General features: G+C 42.6%; 1 protein-coding gene across 2 annotated transcripts in view; it reads right to left on the minus strand.

Annotated features, from left to right (window-relative positions):
* The window catches only part of LOC145343772 (GTPase HRas), a 66,242-nt gene that overhangs the window by 42,734 nt on the left and 2,311 nt on the right, over positions 1–21,197 (minus strand). The window lies entirely within an intron of this gene.

The raw sequence follows: 21,197 nt of genomic DNA on the forward strand, positions 1-21,197 counted from the left end.
TTTTGAGCTCATTGGAGGGAGATTGAACCCAGAACTTTAATGATTCAAAGCCAGGTATGCTACTACCAACTGAGCTACAATAGACATATTGAATGAATAGAACTCTGAATAAAAAGGTATTTTCTTCAGTTTCTGTCACAAATTTCTTTCCTTTGTTATTGACTCCATCCCTCTTGCTGACAACTATCTGAATTTGAAACTCCATGCCCTACTTGGGTCCAACCAATATGTAAGTCTCACCAGTACCAATTTGTCTACCTGCTTACTTTAAGGAAAATGAGATTAGGGCTCTATCAGCCCAGTTGATGTAGCTGATTTCCAATCAGTCCATACGAGGGTCAGAAGATTTTTCCCAGGGCAGAAGGGTCAATTACTAGAGGGCATAGGTTTAATGTGCAAGAGATATACAAGCCAAGCGTTTTAAAAAAAAAACAGTGGTGGGTGCCTGGAACTCACTGCTGGGAGAAGGTAGTAGAAGCATACGATAGCAACTTTTAAGGGGCGTCTTGACAAATACATGAATTAGGATGGAAATAGAGGGATATGGTCCCCAGAAGGGTAGGGGGTTTTAGTTCAAATGGGCAGCACAGTTGGTGCTGGCTTGGAGGGCTGAAGGGCCTGTTCCTGTGCTGCAATTTTCTTTGTTCTTTGAGGGCCTCATCGACTTTCTCTCCCCCATATGTCTGCACTGGTTTCATGTTTCTAGTATTTTCCATTTTTATTTCACAACACTAGGACTAACTGCAGTGGGAAGTTGCTATCCCACCGCAGTATCATACGATGCTTTTCATTTATTGGGTTAAACCCATTACTGGACAATACACAATCAAAAGTTTTGATCCTGGCACCACAGGTCCAGAGTTGGATTGGTATCCCACTCATGGAACTGGATAACTTTCACCTTGGAGAAAGACAACAATCCACTCAAGAACATTAACTAACCATAGGGCTGAAAGATCAGGTCTCAAACTCAAATTATATTCAAGAGTGGAGCATCAGCTCATTTCTACAAGACAGAGGCAAGAAAGGGGGCTAGAATTCCCTGAGCCCAGGCCTGATTTTCCATCACTACAGAAATCTCAGATCTCATCAGGTACACCTTTCCAACAGGAAGGTCCAGGACAGCGAGGGGCTGAGCCCAAACAGGAGACAAGATGGGGACACTTCCTGTACTTGTGTGGCGAAGGGGAAAATCAAACAGGCTTCCATTGCCTCTTCTTTTAACTGCTTCTCCAGGTCGGCCTTCAATCCTCCACCCCACCCCCACAACCCAATACCTGTGGACCCTTATTGTGCCACCACAAACATCAGTGATTGATATTAGGTGGACAGCTTTTCCCAGTTACCTCTACAGGTTTTGGTAGCTGTGGTATTCTAAACCTAAATGGGGCAAGATTGGCTATGGACCTTTAACTGCAACAGTGAATCAACCAGTTTTATATTTCACACCGTCTTCAAGTGGAAAAGAAACATTGTTGTAAAACAGACTAACTCCACCCTTTTGAATTAACACCCTAGAAATGATTCAAGGTTTAAAACTGGAAATAAAATTCACATTGGAGAAATCTATACTGCAAGAGTTCAGACAATTTTTTTTAATGTTAAATAAATGTGTCAATTTTTAAATGGAAATATGCAATTTACAAAACAGCAAGGAACACTTCTGTGAACTGTGGCTCAGTAGGTAGACTTCAAAGCCTTGGGTTCAATCTAGGCTGATGTTTCTAATATAGTACTGAGGAAGTGCTACATTATTCAAGATGTTCTCTTCTGGATGAGACCTTAAACTGAAGTCTTGTCTGCCCTCTCAGCTCAGCTTAAAAGTTTCCATTATTTGCTTATTGAAGAACTTCAAGAAGTCTCACATGTCTGTAAGGTACCAAATTCATTTTTCTGTTACTCCTAACCCAGCTAAGAGGATGGTTTAATAGATAGATGACAAATTGCAGCATTTCACTGAGCTAGGACGTGCAGCTTGCCACTTGTAAATGATTGCCTTTCACACTAACTGAAAACCAATTAGCTAACACAACTTAGGAGGAATCCATCAAGCTCCCTGGCAGCTCACTGTTTATTGATCTGGGCCCAGTGCCCTCGTGAGCTGAACTTTAGAAACTGGACAGCTTGAATGGAAAAGGAAGAGTAATGTTTGTTTGTTTAGAAGTTAAACCAATCATTGATCAGTTTATGGAATTTGAGAATCAAACTCAGGCTCAAGATCTCTGGGAAATAAAGGAAGATCAAACACATGGAAAGAGGAAAGCATTTCCTCACATTAACTAAAGAGGTTTGCTGGGTCTTGCTAAAAATTGAAGGCATAAATTCTACATACACTCAGATTAAGACCAGATTTGGAAGATCAAGGTATGGGGATAAAATACAAGTGAATTGGATTCAATCCATACCTTGCCTGGAGCAGACAGAGTGGCCTCAATTCCCTATCAAACCCTCTCCTGCATGTCTAATTGTTGGAAGGTAAACGAACTTGGAAGTCAGGATGAGTTGCAGAAGGAAGTGATTTATTCTGGTCCTCAGCCATGACGAAGAGGGTGATAAACTCCAGTGACATTCGTACACATGAATGATGGCTTTCTGGATGGCTCTGATGATTGGGACAGCAAGTAGCTAAAAGCAGCAAGATCCCAGGCTTGTGCTTCCTCAACAGAAGTAGAATTTGGTACATATGCCCTTGAGGGCATCAGGCAAAGTTCCCCTCCATCCATTGAACATGGGAGTTGTGCAAGCAAAGATGTAAACTCAGTATTTTAATTTCAAGCTTCAGGGAACGAGATCCGTATAGGGATTTTGTTTAAACCCAATCGTCTCAAACTCTTTTGATGGTTCAGGAAACTTGCCTACACTATTCAGTGCTCACAGGAAGTGATGTACCCCAGCATTGGGTTCAACCATTCTGTCAAGCACACAAAGTAGCTTTGTACAAATTCTTGAAAGCAACACAAAATTAAATGATTTAGCAACCATCGAGTAGGAGTGGAAAATAATTTAGGACAGACAAATAATTTCAGGGAATAGGCAGAGAGGTGATAGACGCAGCTCAGTATTAGGCAATATATTTTGCGATTAAAATCAAAGGAATGAGGCATGCACCAAGTGAAATTCTAATAGTCAAGGATAAATAAGAAAACTAGGGACTCAAATACAATGCTCCCTGAAAGCAGTAATTTAGAGAGCTAAACAAACTTTGGGCTCTGTAAATAGGAGCACCAAATAACATTAAAGAAGAAGCATGTAGGAAAAAACACCGGTGAGGTTATAGCTAAAGAGTGGGTTTGAGCCACTGATAGGAGATGAGGCTATAGGAGACAGGACATTGTAGATTCACCAGGGACAGAAGACTAGAGGGAGTCGCTCAGATACTGGGAACATTTGCTCTGGTACAGATAAGTGATTTAAAAAGAGGATTTTAAAAAACGGTGTTAATAGGGCAATGGAACAAGATTATTTCTTCATATTTGGGAAGACAACGATGAGTGATCACCAACTTAAGTTGTAGCTGAGAGAGAAAGGGGTTGTTGCAGCAGGAAGGGAAGGACTGAAATAGAAATTGTTGCATTTTCCAGGGAAAGTTCAACATATTTGAAGCAGAGAAAGATTTGGACTGTGGGGATAGAGTGGAGCAGTGGTGTTAGTTTTGTATTAACACAGGACTATGGGGCTTGGTTTGGGATCAATACAGGATGACAGGGAGAGCATGGGATTAATACAGAGCTATGGAGAGCATGGCACATGGGATGTATGTGGTATTGGATTAGTCTGGTATTTCTCAAAAAAAAAACCAGGTGCAACTAGTTGAATGGCCTCCTTCTGTGCTTAGGATTTCATGATCTTATGCAGTAAAATACATTTTGTGACTGAGTAGTTTGATAGAGAACTACATCAACAGTGCCTCATCGTGATGGTTTTGTGATAGAAATATGTAGTAATTTAGTCTAAATTCCTTTTGAAACACTCAATTTTCCAAAATCCTTGCTAAAAGACAGGAGTTGAGATACAATTCAGACAAACTAACTGAATGTCAGAATTGACAGTCAAGTGGCTGCCTCTTGTTGCTATGTAGGGTCTACATCAAAAACCTTTACCTCCTCTTGTCTGAAGAATCTGAGATTGTGTGTTGGGATGTTAACTAACAGAAACGTACCAGCCCTGGAGGTCAACCTAGGATTGATGAAGTGTTTGATCGAGTTTGCCCTTTTGGCAAATCCTGAGTTTCCAACGGGAACACAGACCCGTTAAAGGATCAGAGTAATATTGCACAGAAAGCAACAATTCAGCCCATCGAATCTGTGTTGCCTCCTTCGAAGAGGAAATTAATTAATGCCATTCCCCTATATTTTCCCCAGTGCAATTTTTTCTCCATTAAGTATTTATTCAGTACCCTTTTGAAGGCAGCTGATGCGCTAACCTGTCAGGTTGTAAATTTCAAATCCTGACCACTCACTGCAGCAAAAAGAAAAAAAAACTTTTCCTCACGCTTCCTTTGGTTCTACATATATACAAATTAGGAACAGGAGTAAACTACTCAACCCCTTGAGCCAGCCCTGCCATACAAGATTATCGGGCTGATTGGAGCTGAGGTTACAATCCACATTCCCACATATCTCCTACAATCTTTCACCTCCTTGCTTATCAAGAATCTATCGAGCTCTACCTTCAAATAGTCTAACGTTCTGCTTTTACTGTCTTTTAAAAGGAAGAGCTCCAAAGACTCACGACCTTGAGAAAAAAAATGACTTATCTGTCTTAAATGGACAACCTCTTATTTTTAAAGAGCGAATATTAGTTCTAGATTCTTCCACAATAGGAAACATCCTCCCCACATTAACCCGGTCAAGATCTTGTATGTTTCAAATCAAGTACTCTAAACTGCAGTGGATATAAGCCAAGCCTGTCTAAACTTTCCTCAAAGAATCACGTCCATTCCCAGTATTAGTTCGGTAAGCCTTCTTTTGTCAATTACCTCAAATTGTGCCTTCTGATCCTTCTCTCATGAAAACAGGCTGTCTTTATTTGCTCCATTTAAACCGTTTGTAATTTTAAATACCTTCAGCAAATCTCCCCATATCTTCACAACTTGGAGAACAAACTTAGCTTCTCCAATCTCCGTATCCCTCGATCCCCAAAACCATTCTAATAAGTCTTTGTGACCTCTTCGAATTTTTTTTAATGTCAGATCAATTAGCCATTTCAGCACGAAGTACTTAACAGCCCACATGCCTCTACATACCTGTATTGTTGGGAAAGTGCAGATACCTTTGACAAAGTGCAAAGCAGTTTAGCACACCCACTGATAATCTGATTCAACAGATAAATCAAGAGGTGCTACAAACACACTGATGACAGTGTGGACGAGGGTGGAGGGAAGGATAGTTCCACTTAACGCTCATTAAGAATGCCAGTCCTGACTTCGTTGGCAGCAGTCTGACCTCAGAGTCGGAGATGGTGGGTTTCAGACCGACTCTGGAAACATCTGAAGACAGAAGTCTCCAGTACCGTGCCAGTCAGACGTACCACCTTTTGGTTGAGATGTTAAATAAAAGGCTCAATCCTCTTTCCTGATTAAATGATCCCACAATGTTGGTTCAATGTCTGAAGTGCAAATGTTATGCCCACCTGAACACACCACCTCAAAAATCAACATAAAAAACAGATTGTCTGGGCAGTGTCACATTGCTGTTTGCCTGGCACAAATTGGCAGCTGCATTTCGTATAACAGATGCCATACTTCAAAAAAGTATTTGCCTGGGTCAGTCGCAGATTGCGAAAACTGGTCTAAAAATGTAAGTCTTTTTAAAGCTGGTTAGACTTCTGATAAATTACTCAGTTAAATTTCAGGGCTCTGGGAAAGCTACACAATAAATTTCTCAGTTTGAAATAGCTTCTTTGTTGATTCAGGACTTGCAGCTACCATTCCTCACTTCAGTGAAAAAGATCAAACATCTCTACTCTCACCTCAGGCTCCACACATCTGTCACATCCCTGCCTGCACCCTTCACTTCAGCTGCTGGTGACCCATTGCTCAAAACAGTCACCTCTATCAAAAAATGAGTTGATAAAAAGGCAAGTTCAGCTCCAGAATTTCCATTCCAAACTTCTCTTTTTTCAAACCTGCTCCTTAAAACATATCCCTTCCATCAAGTATTTGGTCACATGTCCTAACGTCTCATGTCACTGTCAAATTTTGTTGGGATATTCTTCAAGAACCAACTTGGTGCAACTTATGTTAAGTACAAGCTGGTGATTGTTATCATGTCCCTTAGGAGCAACATCGAACGCAGGCTAGATTTTAAACTGGTTTCATCAACCATAAACTAATACTGAGGTATTCTCAGCATTCTGCAACATACACTGTCACTGGATCACCAGATGAGCAAGAAGTTTCACAACACCAGGTTAAAGTCCAAACCGGTTTATTTGATAGAAATCCCACAAGCTTTTGGAAACGGTGTTCCTTCGTCAGGCGTGTGGAAGGTTCTGATCAGAGAAGGGCATATAAAGACGCACAGTTTACAGAATGCTGATTAGAATGCAAGTCTTTGCAGCTAACCTGCTATTCAAGTCTTAAAGATGCAGATAATGAGAGTGCTATCTCCACTCACATTGTCTGCATCTTTACGAATTAAATAGCAGGTTAGCTGCAAAGACTTGCATTCTAAATCAGTATTCTGTAAACTGTGTGCATCTTTATATGCCCTTATCTGATCAGAACCTTCCACACGCCTGACAAAGGAACACCGTTTCCAAAAGCTTGTGGGATTTCTATCAAATAAACCGGTTTGGACTTTAACCTGGTGTTGTGAAACTTCTTGCTGTGTTTACCCCAGTCCAACGCCGGCATCTCTACGTCATGACTGGACCAGCAATCCAGAGGATACAAGTTCAAATCTCACCATGGTGGAGAGAGAATTTAAATTCAACCAACACACATCTGGAAATTAAAACCTAGGATCAGTAAAGTGAACGCAGCTGTCAGTCACAAAAATCCAACTGGACTGAGAAATGTCCTTCTAGTGAAAAAAACCTGACATCCTTATCTGGGCAGGATGAGTGCAATTCCAGTCCTACACCAATATGGTTGCCTATCCTGTGACATGACCCAGCACCACACTCAAACCACCACGTAGAAGTTAAATGAAACGCCCACCAACAACCTTCAAGAGCACCTGCAGATGGAGAATAAATACTGGTCTTGCCACTGACATCCATATATCCAAGAAAGTGGATGAATGCATCTTACATCTGAGGCACAAGTTTGTTCCAACATTGCATACAGTGATGTGGGACATGGTTCATGTTGTGGGTGCAATACGTACCAAGGTAACAGAAATACTGTCATTATGTCTTTACAACTTCGAAGCATCTCATTGAATTCATTGTAAAACTGAATAGTTTGGAGAGGACAATACAACATTCTATGAAGTCAAGCCCATATGGATCTCATGAGAAATCAGCTTGGAGCAAGTCCATGTGACCTGGTTGCCATGAGGTCAGGGTGCCAGATCTAAACTTGTAAAAAGTTAACACCTGAACTCAAGAGAAAGCAGCTGTTTTTGCTGCATGCAGGCCCTCAAAACCAGAGATTTGGGGAAGAAAATCCACAACAGGTGATTGATTGCCAAGCAGGGAAAAAACTGTTTTTCAGGTTAATCCCCAAGCAGAATGCTGGTAAGGATAGATTCCCTGTTTAAGTACAGCTTTTGGGGAGTAAAGGAATAAGGAATCTAAAAAAAAGGTGCCTTGCTGTGGAAGTCTATTTGAGTATTCAGAATATGACGAGCATTTTATTTAAAACGACACTGGGAATTTCACCCTGGTGGAGCAGGGCAAAGAGGAGATTCTGTTAAAGCTGGAAGAGGCTTTGGACTTTGAACACAAGACTATATTTCTGCTGAGTGTGATGTTATGCATACACATTGTGTGGAGTCTGATTGTGACAAGGAACAACTTTTCTCTAGTTCAGTGCATTAGTTTCTCACTAAGTAATGTTGTGTTTTAAAATTTACTGAAAAAATTCAAGTCTTTTCCTGTGGTTCTTTGCTTCACTTGGAATTGCCCATTTTTAATAAAGTTATCGGTCGCAGATTTTAATATACTCCAGGTTACTGGATTTAAACTCAAACAACTAGATCACATGTGTGAATTCACACCCAAGTACCTAGTATTAATAATGACTTGTTTATACAGCAGCTGTAATTTAGAACAAATATTCTAAAAGAACTTTGCTGGAGCAATACCAAAAATTGACACCAACCCAAATTAGAGGGGGATCAAAAAAGGTTAGTCGGTCAGAAAAAAATGATTTCAAAGTGCATTTTAAAGAGAATTTTAGGGAGAAAATTAGGATCCAAAACTGAAGATGGAAGCACTAATGTTCGAATTATTAAAAATCAGATGCTTAAGAGGCCAGAAATTTCAGAGGGTTGTGGGATGCTTAGAGATACAGAGAGGGAGGGAGGGATGGATGGAGGAATTTCAGAATTAGGAGATTTTAAAATCAGTATGTTTCTAGGCTGAGCCACTCCCCAATATGGATTAGCAAGTACGAGGGTGATTGGTACGAGTTATGACAAGCTTCTTGGTGGGCAGATGAAACTTAAATGAGATCACTTTTAGCACAGAATTCTGGTCTCCATATTATAATTATGGAAAGATTAGGTTTTGCTTGAAATTTTTATTGGATTTTGAGACTTAAATGCTGGGAATACTCAATTTATTTGGCAGTATCTTTGGTCATCAAGTTGTGATTTTTTTTTGAATATGGTGTGAATCCTTGGCATGCCAGTTCAAGTGAGCATCTCAGCATCTGGTATTTTGTCCTGCCATTTGATTTCAGAAACTGCCTTCAGAAGTTTCAAGTGAAAAGTAGTTGAGCTTCTTGGCATGATGTGGTACATAGTCCATGTCTCCCATGCATACAGCAGAATGGGCCCTACAATTGCTATTGCTCTATAAATTTTCAATTGGATAGACAAAATACATTCATTAGTTCCCTAGTCCACTGAAGGCTACACTCGTACATGCCTGTGTCAGAGACAGCTGGAGGAGGTGGGCTGCTGGAAGTGAACTTATCCACTGCTGACAGGTTCTGAATTCAAGATAGGACTTTCCTGGCGCAAACTGCTACATTTCAAAATCAGCATGAATAAACTGAAGTAAAACCAGAAAATTGTCACATACATTGGAAAACAGCTACACTACAGTGCATGTTCAACCTCAGTCATTGGCAAACAGGAAATGATGCAAGTATTTGGGGACTTTGGCCTTTTCAGGAATCACTGATTGAACAGTTTCTCATCCATGTGACATCCAAATTCAAATGCCTTCCATTCGTGCTTCTCTCAAAAAAGCAAAGGGTTGGCATAATCATATTGCTCAGTTTAATTCCATTGGTGACCAGGAATGGGTCAGAATCAGAATTCCCTACAAATGCAGGAGGCCATTCAGCCCATCAAGTCTGCACCAAGGGTGCCCAACCACACCCCCTTAATAGCCAATTGTATAAAAAGGTCTGTCAGCTCAGCAAATTTGTAGAGATTCACACTCAAACATTTCTCCTGGAATTGTATTTGATTTTTCAGCCTTTTCTGAAATCACACTGGCTCTCTGGCAGCAGATCTTGGTGCAGATGTTGCATTAAGTGATTTAGAAGGATTCTAGGTGAAGATTTTCCCAGTGACAGAGGAGAGAAATTAATCTATATTGTCAAAAGATTGGAGAATTCCTTTCTGCTTTACAGTTGACAATAGAGGCATCTTTGTATTGAAATGGTTTCCTGCTCCCAGATGATCCATGAACTTCTTGACCAGAGGCTTCTTAGCTGGATCAGCTCCTGGAGCTTTCCCACTATTTGCTTATGTTCAATTTTTCAACAGAACGGGTGGAGTCGAGACAGCAGTTGATGGTGCCCTTTGTTGATGTGGTGAAAGTACTCTGCCCATTTCTTTAGAACTTGGTCTTCTACTGTGATCAGTGTTGACCCAGAGGATTGGGGTGGGGGTGGAATGAACCAATAATAATAATGGGACCTACAGACATATTTCAGAGTATCTCAATTAGAGTTTGTCTGTTTTGATTTAGTCAAGCATCTGAGCTTGTATTGGACAGTCCTGTAGATGTTTCTGTAGGCAGTGTTTGGATAGTGATGACGACTTGTCACAGATAAGCCCTATAGAGAGGATTGTCCTTTAGTGACTCAAGCCAATCTTGATGCTTGCAAGAGGTAGTGCCAAGGGCCTTGGGTGGAGTGCACTTTATCCCATGTTGGCCAGCCATATCCAAATGCAGTGATTGTCCATTTCCCCTCTACACAGGTAAGAGATTCTTTCACGTCTGCCAGTCTGAGCCTCATGATGGAGGGATGTATCTGGACCTTGGTGCCCTCAGGGCATCTAGGCAATAGATCTCAGATGTTTAGCTTTGAAATAAGGTGATCAGTCCAGCAGTCAATGCCACACAAACTTTTGTATATGCATATCCTGTTGCCTAGTGATAAACATGTATTGACACGTTAGGTCTTGTTGCAAAAAAGCAGAAAAGCTGTGTTGGTGATCAAGAACTCATGCTCAGGACACATTGTAAGCAAATGGTGACCATTGTTAAGAGTTCCGACCCCTTCCTCTCCTTACCTATCCCAAATATCACCTTCATATTTCTGGTGATCTACACCAATTTTTGCACTGAAGTCATGATGATCAATAGCAATCAAGGAGTTGAAATCATGATAGAATTTATGCTCGACCATCAGAAAGGGCATGCCTGTTGCAATGCAGAATGAACTTAAGCACCAGTTGATTAAACACTGTTGGGAAGTCAACTAATTAAGTTTTGAACCAACCATTCACTTCCACATCTGCTCCAGAAGAATGTGCAACATGCACTGGTATCCTTGAGCTAACCTTTCAAGTTGCTGAGCCTCACTGTGGCTATCTAGACATGACCAGAGCAGTTCTTCTCCGATTTCTCGGCCATTGTACTGACCATGAGGGTATGCATGTTCCACATGTCAGTGGTGACCAGTGTCCACCTTTATCTTGAGTGACTCACAACCATGTTAAAGGGTTCCTGTCAGCTGGCCAGGGAGTGAAGCAGACAATGTTTAGGGCATCTTTTCTAACTTCATTTTGTGGAGGTGAACAGTGTGGTCTAAGAAGTCTGCTCACTTGCTCAGGGGGCTGCCAAGTTCTCTTCCTTCCAGTGAAAAACAACCATGTTGCCTGAGCCACCTGTGTGCAGATTTGTGGCTACGTCTCAGAGTTAATCCACATCTGTTGCTATATCACAAGCCCATCACCACAGGATTTTGAATGTCGTTTGTCCATCAATGAGAACCTTGACACCATTATTCATTTTGAGGCTGATTGCGGTGTGTCCGAAGATGACTGATCAGGTCAATTCAGGCACGGAATGTCCTGGCACATAGTGGACAGACCTGTGTAGACACTGTAGTTGTTGCGCTGGTGGCTCTGGACTTTGCGCAGCTTGCGCTTAAGTTGTGCTTCAGCAATACAACTTGCTTCGTGAGCTTGACTGCCTTTGTGGATGAGGGAGCGCCAGGTAGGGCAGTTTTGTGCCAGGGTTTCCCAGGTGGTCATGTCAATGTCAAGTAACTTCAGGGAGGCTTCGAGTGTGTGTCTTTGAAAGGTTTCTTCTGCCCTCCATATGGGTGTCTTCCAGCAGAGAGTTCTCCAAAAAAGGAGCTGCTTGGGTATGCACTCATCTGACATACAGATGACACGACCAGCCCCTGGGTCTGCGCTCTCATCAGCAGTGTGTGGCCTGACGGTAGACTTGCTCTAGAGAGAACTTCAGTGTCTGGTACTTTGTCTTGCCATCTGATGCATAATATTCTGCAAAGACAAGTCACGTGGAAATGATTGAGCTGTCTTGCATGCCTTCGATACACAGTCCTCGTTTCACAGGCATACAGGGTAGTGAGTACCACGGTGCTGTAGACCTTCAGTTTTGTTGCTGGGCCGATTCCTCAACGTTCCCATATAGTGGAGCGCAGTCTACCAAAAGCAGAACTTGCTTTTGCTATTCTGCAGTTAACTTCTGCATCAATAGTCACTGCTTGGGAGAAGGTGCTGCCAAGATAAGTGGACTGGTCTACTGCCTGTAGTTTCTGCCCTTTGATTGTGATTATGGGTTCTGTGTACAGTACACGAGGAGCAGGCTGGTGCATGACTTCAGTCTTTTTAATGTTGGCGAGTCCAAAGTTGTCACAAGCCATGGAAAATTTGTCCATGCTGACTTGCATCTCTGGCTCTGAGCCAGCGCACAGGGTGCAGCCAAAGAGGAAATCTCTCAGAACAGTCTCTTTCACTTTGGTAAGTGCTCGAAGTCACTTCAGGTTGAAAAGCTTCCCATCCACTCTGTACTTGAGGCTGATTCCAGCAACACTGTCCTGGAAGGCATCATTCAGCATGGCAGTAAACATCATGCTGATGAGTGTGGGTGCGAGCACACAGCCCTGTTTGACACCACTGGTGACTGGGAATGCCTGAGGGGATTCTCCACCATCCAAAAATGCTTTTACTAGTGCTCGCAGGACAGTCCAGAATAAACTGTGTAAAATGCAGGATGCCTGGCTAAGCACCAAATGAAATACAGGGATATGCTGACAGAACCATTTCAAGTCATTTCTATGAAGCTCTCAACATTATGGACCTCAATCTCTCAGGAGTTCCCCCTCCTGAGTACAGATGGTACAACTCATTACAGACAAGGCTCAGATCCTGCAGAGATGGGCTGAACACTTTGAAGTCCTTTTCAGCTGACTGTCATCTATTAATAATGAGGCAACACACAGGATTCCCCAGATTGATATCAACAGCACCAAGGATGACCCACTGGTAGTAGCTGATATCACAAAAGCTGTCAGCCAGCTATTCAGTGGCAAAGCCCCAGGGGCAGATGCCATACCTGCAGAGATCTATAAAGCTGCTGGTCTGCGCTTATTGAGAAGCTCACTGAGTTGTTCCAGTCCTTTTGGAAGTAAGGATCCATTCCTTAGGAACTTAAAGATGCTTCCATCATGCACCTCTACAAGAGGAAGGGCAATCAGCAAGTATGCGACAACCACCGTTGTTTAAGGGTGCCAGGCAAAAGGCGGGGAATTATAGGCCGGTTAGTTTAACGTCTGTTGTAGGTAAAATGTTAGAATCCGTCATCAAGGAGGAAATAGCGAGGCATCTTGAGGGGAATTGCTTGATAGAGCAGACGCAGCATGGTTTCGTTAAGGGGAAGTCGTGTCTGACAAATTTACTGGAGTTCTATGAGGATGTGTCTAGGGCGGTGGATAGAGGAGAGCCGGTGGATGTGGTCTTTCTTGATTTTCAGAAGGTGTTTGACAAGGTACCTCACAAGAGGTTATTGCAGAAGGTCAGGGGACATGGAGTTGGGGGTAGGGTGTTAGCGTGGATAGAGGACTGGTTGTCAAATAGGAGGCAGAGAGTGGGGGTCAATGGGTGCTATTTGGATTGGCGGATGGTGACTAGTGGAGTGCCCCAGGGGTCGGTGCTGGGGCCTCAGCTATTTACCATTTATATAGATGATCTGGAGGAGGGAACCGAGTGTATGGTGTCGAAATTTGCTGATGACACCAAGATTGGTGGAACGGCAAATTGTGCGGAGGGTGTGGAGAGTCTACAGAAGGATCTAGATAGGCTGGGCGAATGGGCCAGGAAATGGCAAATGGAATTTAATGTTGGCAAGTGTGAGGTGGTCCACTTTGGTAGGAATAATGGTAGGAAGGATTATTACTTACGTGGAGGAAAGCTGCAGCAGGCGACGGTGCAGAGGGACCTCGGGGTCCTTGTGCATGAGTCGCAAAAACCCAGCTTGCAGGTGCAGCAGGTGGTCAGGAAGGCGAATGGGATGCTGGCCTTCATAGCGAGGGGGATTGAATATAAAAGTAGGAGGTCTTGCTGCGGCTATATAGGGCATTGGTGAGGCCACAGCTGGAGTACTGTGTGCAGTTTTGGGCGCCGTACTTACGCAAGGATATTTTGGCCTTGGAGGGAGTGCAGAGGAGGTTTACTAGGCTGATGCCAGAGTTGAGGGGGTTGAGCTATGAGGAGAGGCTGAATAAACTAGGCTTGTACTCGGAGTTTAGAAGAATGAGGGGAGATCTCATTGAGACATATAAGATGATGAATGGGATGGATAGAATAGAGGTGGAGAGACTCTTCCCGCTCAGAAAGGACAGTAGGACTAGGAGGCACAGCCTCAAGTTAGGGGAGGGGGGGGGGGGGGGGTGGTGGTGGTGGTGGTGGTGGTGGTGGTTTAGAACAGAGTTGAGGAGGAACTTCTTCACTCAAAGGGTGGTGAATCTCTGGAATTCTCTGCCCGTTGAAGTGGTGGAGGCTACCTCGCTAAATATTTTTAAGACGCGGGTTGATGGGTTTTTGATAAGAGAGGGGATTAAGGGTTATGGGGAGAGGGCGGGAATGTGGCACTGAGCCACGACAGATCAGCCATGATCTTACTGAATGGTGGGGCATGCTCGAAGGGCTAGATGGCCTACTCCTGCTCCTATTTCTTATGTTCTTATGAATCTTGCTGCTCTCCATCACAGGAAAAACCCTCGCAAGAGTCCTGCTAGATCGTCTGGTCACTCATCTGGAGCTGGACTTGCTTCCAGAGTCAGTGTGGCTTCTGCAAAGGTCATGGGACTACTGACATGATTTTTGCTGTGCGCCAACTTCAGAAGTGTCAGGAGCAAAATCGCGAGCTCTACACTACCTTTGTTGACCTCGCAAAAGCCTTCGATACTGTAAGCCAACAAGGCCTGTGGAGGATCATGTCAAAGTTCAGCTGCACCCCCAAATTCATTCAGATGACACACCAGTTGCATGATGGCCAGAGTACTAGGATTTTGGATAGATAGGTGATGGATGACATGATAAAAATTAACATGACTTGCGGATGAATTGGATTAGTGAGGAAGAGTTGCTCTTCGCCATGACCCAACTTGGCCCAATGGCAAAATAAATCTAGACTGCTGGAGATAAATTTTGATGCAGTGGGTGACCAAGATGTCTTCTGTGTCTTGTTGAGCTCTACAAGTTCCACAATATGTTGTTAACCTGCCATGATGATTGTTGGATCTTGGTCTCATGTGTTCAGTCAGATGCAATCAGTCTCTGCATGCCAGGGTAGACAAATCCATAAGTCACCAAGGATACAAGACAACATCTACCCTCACTTCGGCCCACCTGTTGAAGTGGTTGACTGGGATGTGACCACTTATGCACTAGCAAATACTTGGCAAGAGTTGAGAAATACAGGATGAATCGCTCCAAAAAAATGCAGAGAGCCATCAATAAGAGGTACTACCCCTTCCTTACACCCCAATCCTCCACAAGTTGAAATATCTTCCCTATCATACTATCAGGCCACTCCCCAGTGTTCTCTTTTCAGAAAAAAATCCAAACTCTAGAGCATTTCCTGATAAGTTATAATCCCAGTCAGCATGTTAGTAAATTTTTTTTAAACCTCACTTTGATCTATTTCTTTCATAAAAATGGAGACCAGGATTGTTTAAATTATTCTAGATTTGATCCAAGGAGCTCAAGTTTATCACTTACCTACTTTTCAATTTTACCCCTCTGAAAATGAACCCCAGTGCTTGGGTTATATATGTCCTACCATAGTTGGGCAAATTCACTTACATTTTTACTGTTGTTGGTGTTTTTCATCACTGCATCAATATTTGCAGAAGTTCTGTATGCCGTATGGTTATCAAATGAACAGATTACTACAGTGCCCATGTGTCACTTGAGGAAATCGATACAGCCTCTTTGTGAACTGAATTAAATTGAATCAGCAAAGGAATAGCAGTTCTGGCTCATTACATCATCTCAGCCAAGCCCAATTTCAACATCTGTTTTATGCTAAGCCAGAAGGCCCTGGCCTGTACAAAGCAAAAGAGGCTTGTACCTGGACTGCAGAGGTTGCTGACAATTTATTCAATCAAATGCTATGACCATTTATCTTTTATAAAAAAGACCAGCTTCAAGGATGCAAAGACAAATAACTTCTCCATGACACATTGTGAATGAATTCACATCATTGTCACGATGAGGGTTCCAAGGCAATGATGGTGGGGAGAGCTTTTCAAAACAGGGTCAACAATAAACACCGATGGCACCATAGCATCTTTCATAATGCATCATGGCCTGAGGTAGTATTCTGAGTGATCTCACCCTTGTTTTCAAATCCCTCCATGGCCTCACCTCTCCATCTTTATAACCTCCTGCAGCCGTACAACCCTCCAGGATCTCCATGGTTCTCAAATGGCCTTTTGAGCAACACTTATTTTACATGTTCCTATACTGCTGGCGAGGCCTTCAGCTGCCTAGCCCCTCAACTCTGGAATTCCCTCATGGCTCGGTGTCAAATTTGTTTGGTAATGCTCTTGTAAAGCACTGTGGGATGTTTCACTATATTAAAAGCCCTGTATGAATGCAAGTAATTGACATCAAAAATTTGGTGTCTGCAAGACAATCAAGATGGCCATGTGGGGACCAATGCAGGATGCACTAACAATACCCCAATGTATGGCATTGACTTTATCACGCTCAGTGAAATCACAAACTTTTGAGCACTGATGACTCTTCCATTCATTAACAGACTGTGTGTGAGCCAGACAGTCCGCATTCTGTACGGAGTTAACTGATCAGTAGCACAGTCACCTACCCTTGCAGGCCTGGACCAGGGAGCAGGAAGAAGTTTTTCCAAAAATGCGGTCAGAAGATTTCTACCCAGTGACCCATTCAATATGCACGTGTAGACAACAGTCAAAAACAAGATCAAGATGGGTGACCTAACAGGGCGGTGAAAATAGATTCAACAGTTACATTTAAAAGGGATTGTTCTTCCAAGAGTCTGCACAGGCACGCTGGGCCAAATGGCCTCCTTCTATGCTGCAGGATTCTGTCAATTAGGCTGCTCATGGTGACAGATGGAAATGTATCCAAACAGCTCAACAACTTTGATATTCCAATTATTATTGTAACACCAAGGCGAACCCATTTCTTTTAATACCAGAGAAGTTACCAGAGAGATGAAAGGGGCCATTCAGCTCATGTGCCAGCTCTTTGCTACAGTAAACCAAACTTGCTTCCAATGTCTTGCTCTCTCCCTATAGTCTTATCTTCCTCAGATTCAAATATTCATACAAATTCTTCAGCGTCTGAAGAAATTCTGCTAACCCTCATTTCAGTGACCCCTCTTTGCCGATTCTCCAAATACCTTCTCTCTACTCACCCCAACTAATCTCTTCGCCATTTAGGAATCCTGCAAAAATCTTACCTTCTGGGTTTCAAAAATAGCCCAAGTATCCCCAGTTTCCAATTTCAGGCATATATGCTGACAAATTCATACTACTGTGATGGTTTTGAATACCCCATCCACAATGGGACTCTAACTCCATATAGTAACCAAAATCCAGCCTTTAACCCCTTGATAGTGCAGCTAGATTTTATATTTGAACTCTAGAGTTCCTTATTCATCCATACCTTTCAATATCTTCCCTTTGTGTATCCTCCTCGAAGTATCAACCAAAATCTATTACCACACACTGACCAACGTTAAAATTGTATCCACTTATTTCTAATTTATGGCTTCCTGACTTTTACTTTGGTTAGGAGCGGGTTCAGACTTTTTCCTGCACTCATGCAAATCAACAATCCGGACCAATATAAAAAAGCTGGCCCAGCATTGATACTGAGGACTCACCATGTATAAACCTCTTTTCTAATCTGAGTAATGTCCACTAACTCAAGCAGATTCCCACTGGTCAGCCAATTTTCTGCCCATAATACACTTTCTCAAACGATACATCTGAAGTTATCCAACAAGGCAAGTGAGGCACTTTATTGTATGCTTTCCTGCACACTAAATCTACATTACAAGAGGAATATAAAGACCGGAGCAGGCCACTCAGTCTGCCACACCCTTCAATAGATCACAGCTGATCTATACTTCACCTGTAAAAAGTCTGACAACACCAGGTTTTAGTCCAACCTATTTATTTGATAATATTCTCATCTATACTTCACCTACCAGCCTTTGCTAAACAAGGGAATTAAGAACAATGCAACTATTTTCAAGGCAGTGAGATTTCATAGTACTTGCAACAAAACAATTTTGATCAAAGACATGGTCAAATTTTATAGGAGAAATAAAATAAGTTTAAAATAGAGAGATGCCCAATTGAGAGAGAGAGAAGGTTCTGCAGAGAATATGTAACTAGAACTGCATTTCCACACAACCAAATCTAATTTGATGCAATTTCCTCAATGCATCACCAGACCTCAAGTTAGTACTTTTTCCACTTGACGTGGCCAAAATGGTCTTAACATATTCCACTTTGTGCAAAACAATGGTTATTGATGGTCATCATTCTAATCCATACAGTGGGTTTGTTTTTATGTTGGCTCCCAGTCTGGCAGTCTTAACATTAAAAATTATCCTCATTTTCTCATCCTCATGGCCTCACCTCTATCTTTCCCCGTCATCTCCTCCAACCCACTACACAATATGCTCCTTCAATTCCAGCCCTTTGCACATCTCCAATTTCTACTGCTCCACAATTGGCAGCCATGTCTTTAGCTACCTGGGCTCTAAACTCAAATTCCTTCTCTAAATATTTCTGTCTCTATACTTATCTCTCAATAAAAAAAGGTTCCATTAATGTAATCAATTGGCCAAGGTGCTTCACAGGAGTGGTACAGAGCAACGTAGGTCAGCTGAACAAAAACTTGGGCTTTTTAAAATTAATTTATGCAAAGTGGGCATCGCTGGCACAGGCAGCATTTATTGTCCAACCCTAATTGTCCCTAAGGTGGTGGTGACAGCAGTCTTGAACCTTCAGTTACCGGACGAGCATAATCAAACACAGATGAAACAACTTTGAATCACTAAAGTTTAAGTATGCCCAGAAGCCCAATGGACAAATAGTAGTGTCAAAGAGTATTGAAAAGGAGGAAAGTGGGTAGTAGCAGGGAGGGACTTCCAGAGTTTAGAGTCTAGATAACTGAAGACACAGTCAAAAGATGGAGCAATTATAAATGGGAATGCATAAGAGGCCACATTTATAGGAGCAGAGATACCTCAGGGGATTCTGGGCTGAAGGAGATAGGGGCAGGACAAGGCCATAGAGGGATTTGGAAGCAAGATGAGAAATTTAAATTCAAGATGTTGCTGGACCTATAGCCAAGTTAGGTTAGTGAGTATGGTGTGAAGGCATTTGGGGCTTGCTGGGAGTTAAGGCAAAGTGGCTAAATTTTGAGGAGTAAGATGTGGGGTGTAAGCCACAGGTGCATTGGTACCTCTAGCTTCAACTATGCCAAAGACATAAATGGGAGTTTCAGCAGTACTTGAGCTGAGGGGTGAAGCTGAGTAATGTGACAGATTGAAAGAAATAGGCAGACCAGATCTGGCACTAATGGTCAGAAGCTCATCTCAGAGTCAAATATGAAACCAGGATCGCAACTAGACTTGTTTAATCTCAAATCATTGCTGGAGAGGGGATACAGTCATAGTTTGGGAACAAAATTTGGAAAAGGGGCTGAAAGCAACAAATTTGGTTTTCCATTATTTAACTGGAGGGCAAGCAATTTGATAATTTGGAGCCAGTCGAGGAGTTGAGAGGGAGGTGGTGGCGGCTAGGTAGAGCTGGGAGTCGTCAGCCTACATGCAAAACTAACTCGGCACCTTCGGATGACGTCAGCAAAGGGCAGCATGTAAATGAGAAATAGGAGGGGTCCAAAGATTTATCCTTCAGGGTTAGAGGTGATGGTTTAGGAGAAGAAATTAGATTATCTGGCTCTGATTAAATTTGTAAGAATGGAACAAGGCAAAAGCAGTCACTTAACAACAGCAGAGGGGAAAATGATGTGGTCAACCATATTGAAGGGTACAGACAGGTCATGAAGGATGATGAGAGCAGGTTTACTTTGGTCACAGCCACTTAGGATGTCTTTTGGTGACTTTGATTTGAGCTGTCTTGGCACCATGGCAAAGGCAGAAACCCAATGCAGGATTCAAACAGTTGTGGGAAAGATGAGAACAGGTTTGGATTTAACGTCACATTCAAGGACTTGGAATACCCCCCCACTCTTCCCCCTCAAGACACTTCTTAAAACCTCCCCCTTTAACCAAGCATTCTAGCATGGCTTGGTACCAAATTTTGTTTGATAACGTCCCTATGAAGGGCCTTGAGATATTTTACTAAATTAGAGACAATATTAATACAAACTGCAGCTGTTGCAGGGATGGGAGTTCCACCCATTGACTGAGCTCCATGTGTTGCCTGGGTAAAGGAACTGTAGCTTAATCAGGCATCAAGTACCAGATTGCATAGAACCCACAGCTATAAATGCACCATGTGCTTGATGCTCCAGTGCCATGTGCAATCAGTTCTTTACAAAACCCTTGGCTAGGCAAGTGCATAATTGTCTCATGTGATTATTCCTGACAGCTACCAATCACCTTCAGTAGTTTGTCCATCGAGTCCACCCTGACCGCACCCAAAAACTGACAGCTGTCAATCACTCAGCCACTCAGTAAATAAAAGCCCGAGACATGTGTTTTGGTTAGAGATTACCTACGTGTTACCCATGTGATAGAGAAAAGTTTCTAGACCTGAAATATCATCACACTTATGGTACGAAAAAAATAAAACTACTAATAGTAGAAATGGTAAACAAATCTCAGAAACGCGTCAATGTGAAACACGTTCTCTCATCAAGATGCACTGCTAGCAAAATACCTGCAATATAACCGGAAGGGTATCAAATAAAGAGTAAGCAGACAGACATGGATCCAGGGAGCTAGAGTTGGCAATGTAAAGGGGCTTTGACGAGCAGCCGCTGGGTAACACTTGTCAGCTGGAGATGTAGCAATTCCACACAAACGATACAGTTTCATCGCAGCTGAGACGCTCTCTCCATCTCTTCTTCCTTCCCTGCCCTTTAATCAAATGCTGCAGCCTGACTCAATCCACAGGAGCCCAAACACACCAACCCCAACTACCTTTTACCAAAGTGTAACGAAAAAGGGTGAAATCAAAATTAATTCCTTACTCTTTCACAGGGAAAATAGGTATTTGAAAGAAATACAGTGCCTTTTACATGACAATATACGGAAAAGGCACCTAATCGCTCAAACAGCTA

Source organism: Carcharhinus amblyrhynchos, chromosome 6, assembly GCF_965287045.1.
Source record: "Carcharhinus amblyrhynchos chromosome 6, sCarAmb.v2.hapA, whole genome shotgun sequence".
Classification (NCBI taxonomy): Eukaryota; Metazoa; Chordata; class Chondrichthyes; order Carcharhiniformes; family Carcharhinidae; genus Carcharhinus; species Carcharhinus amblyrhynchos.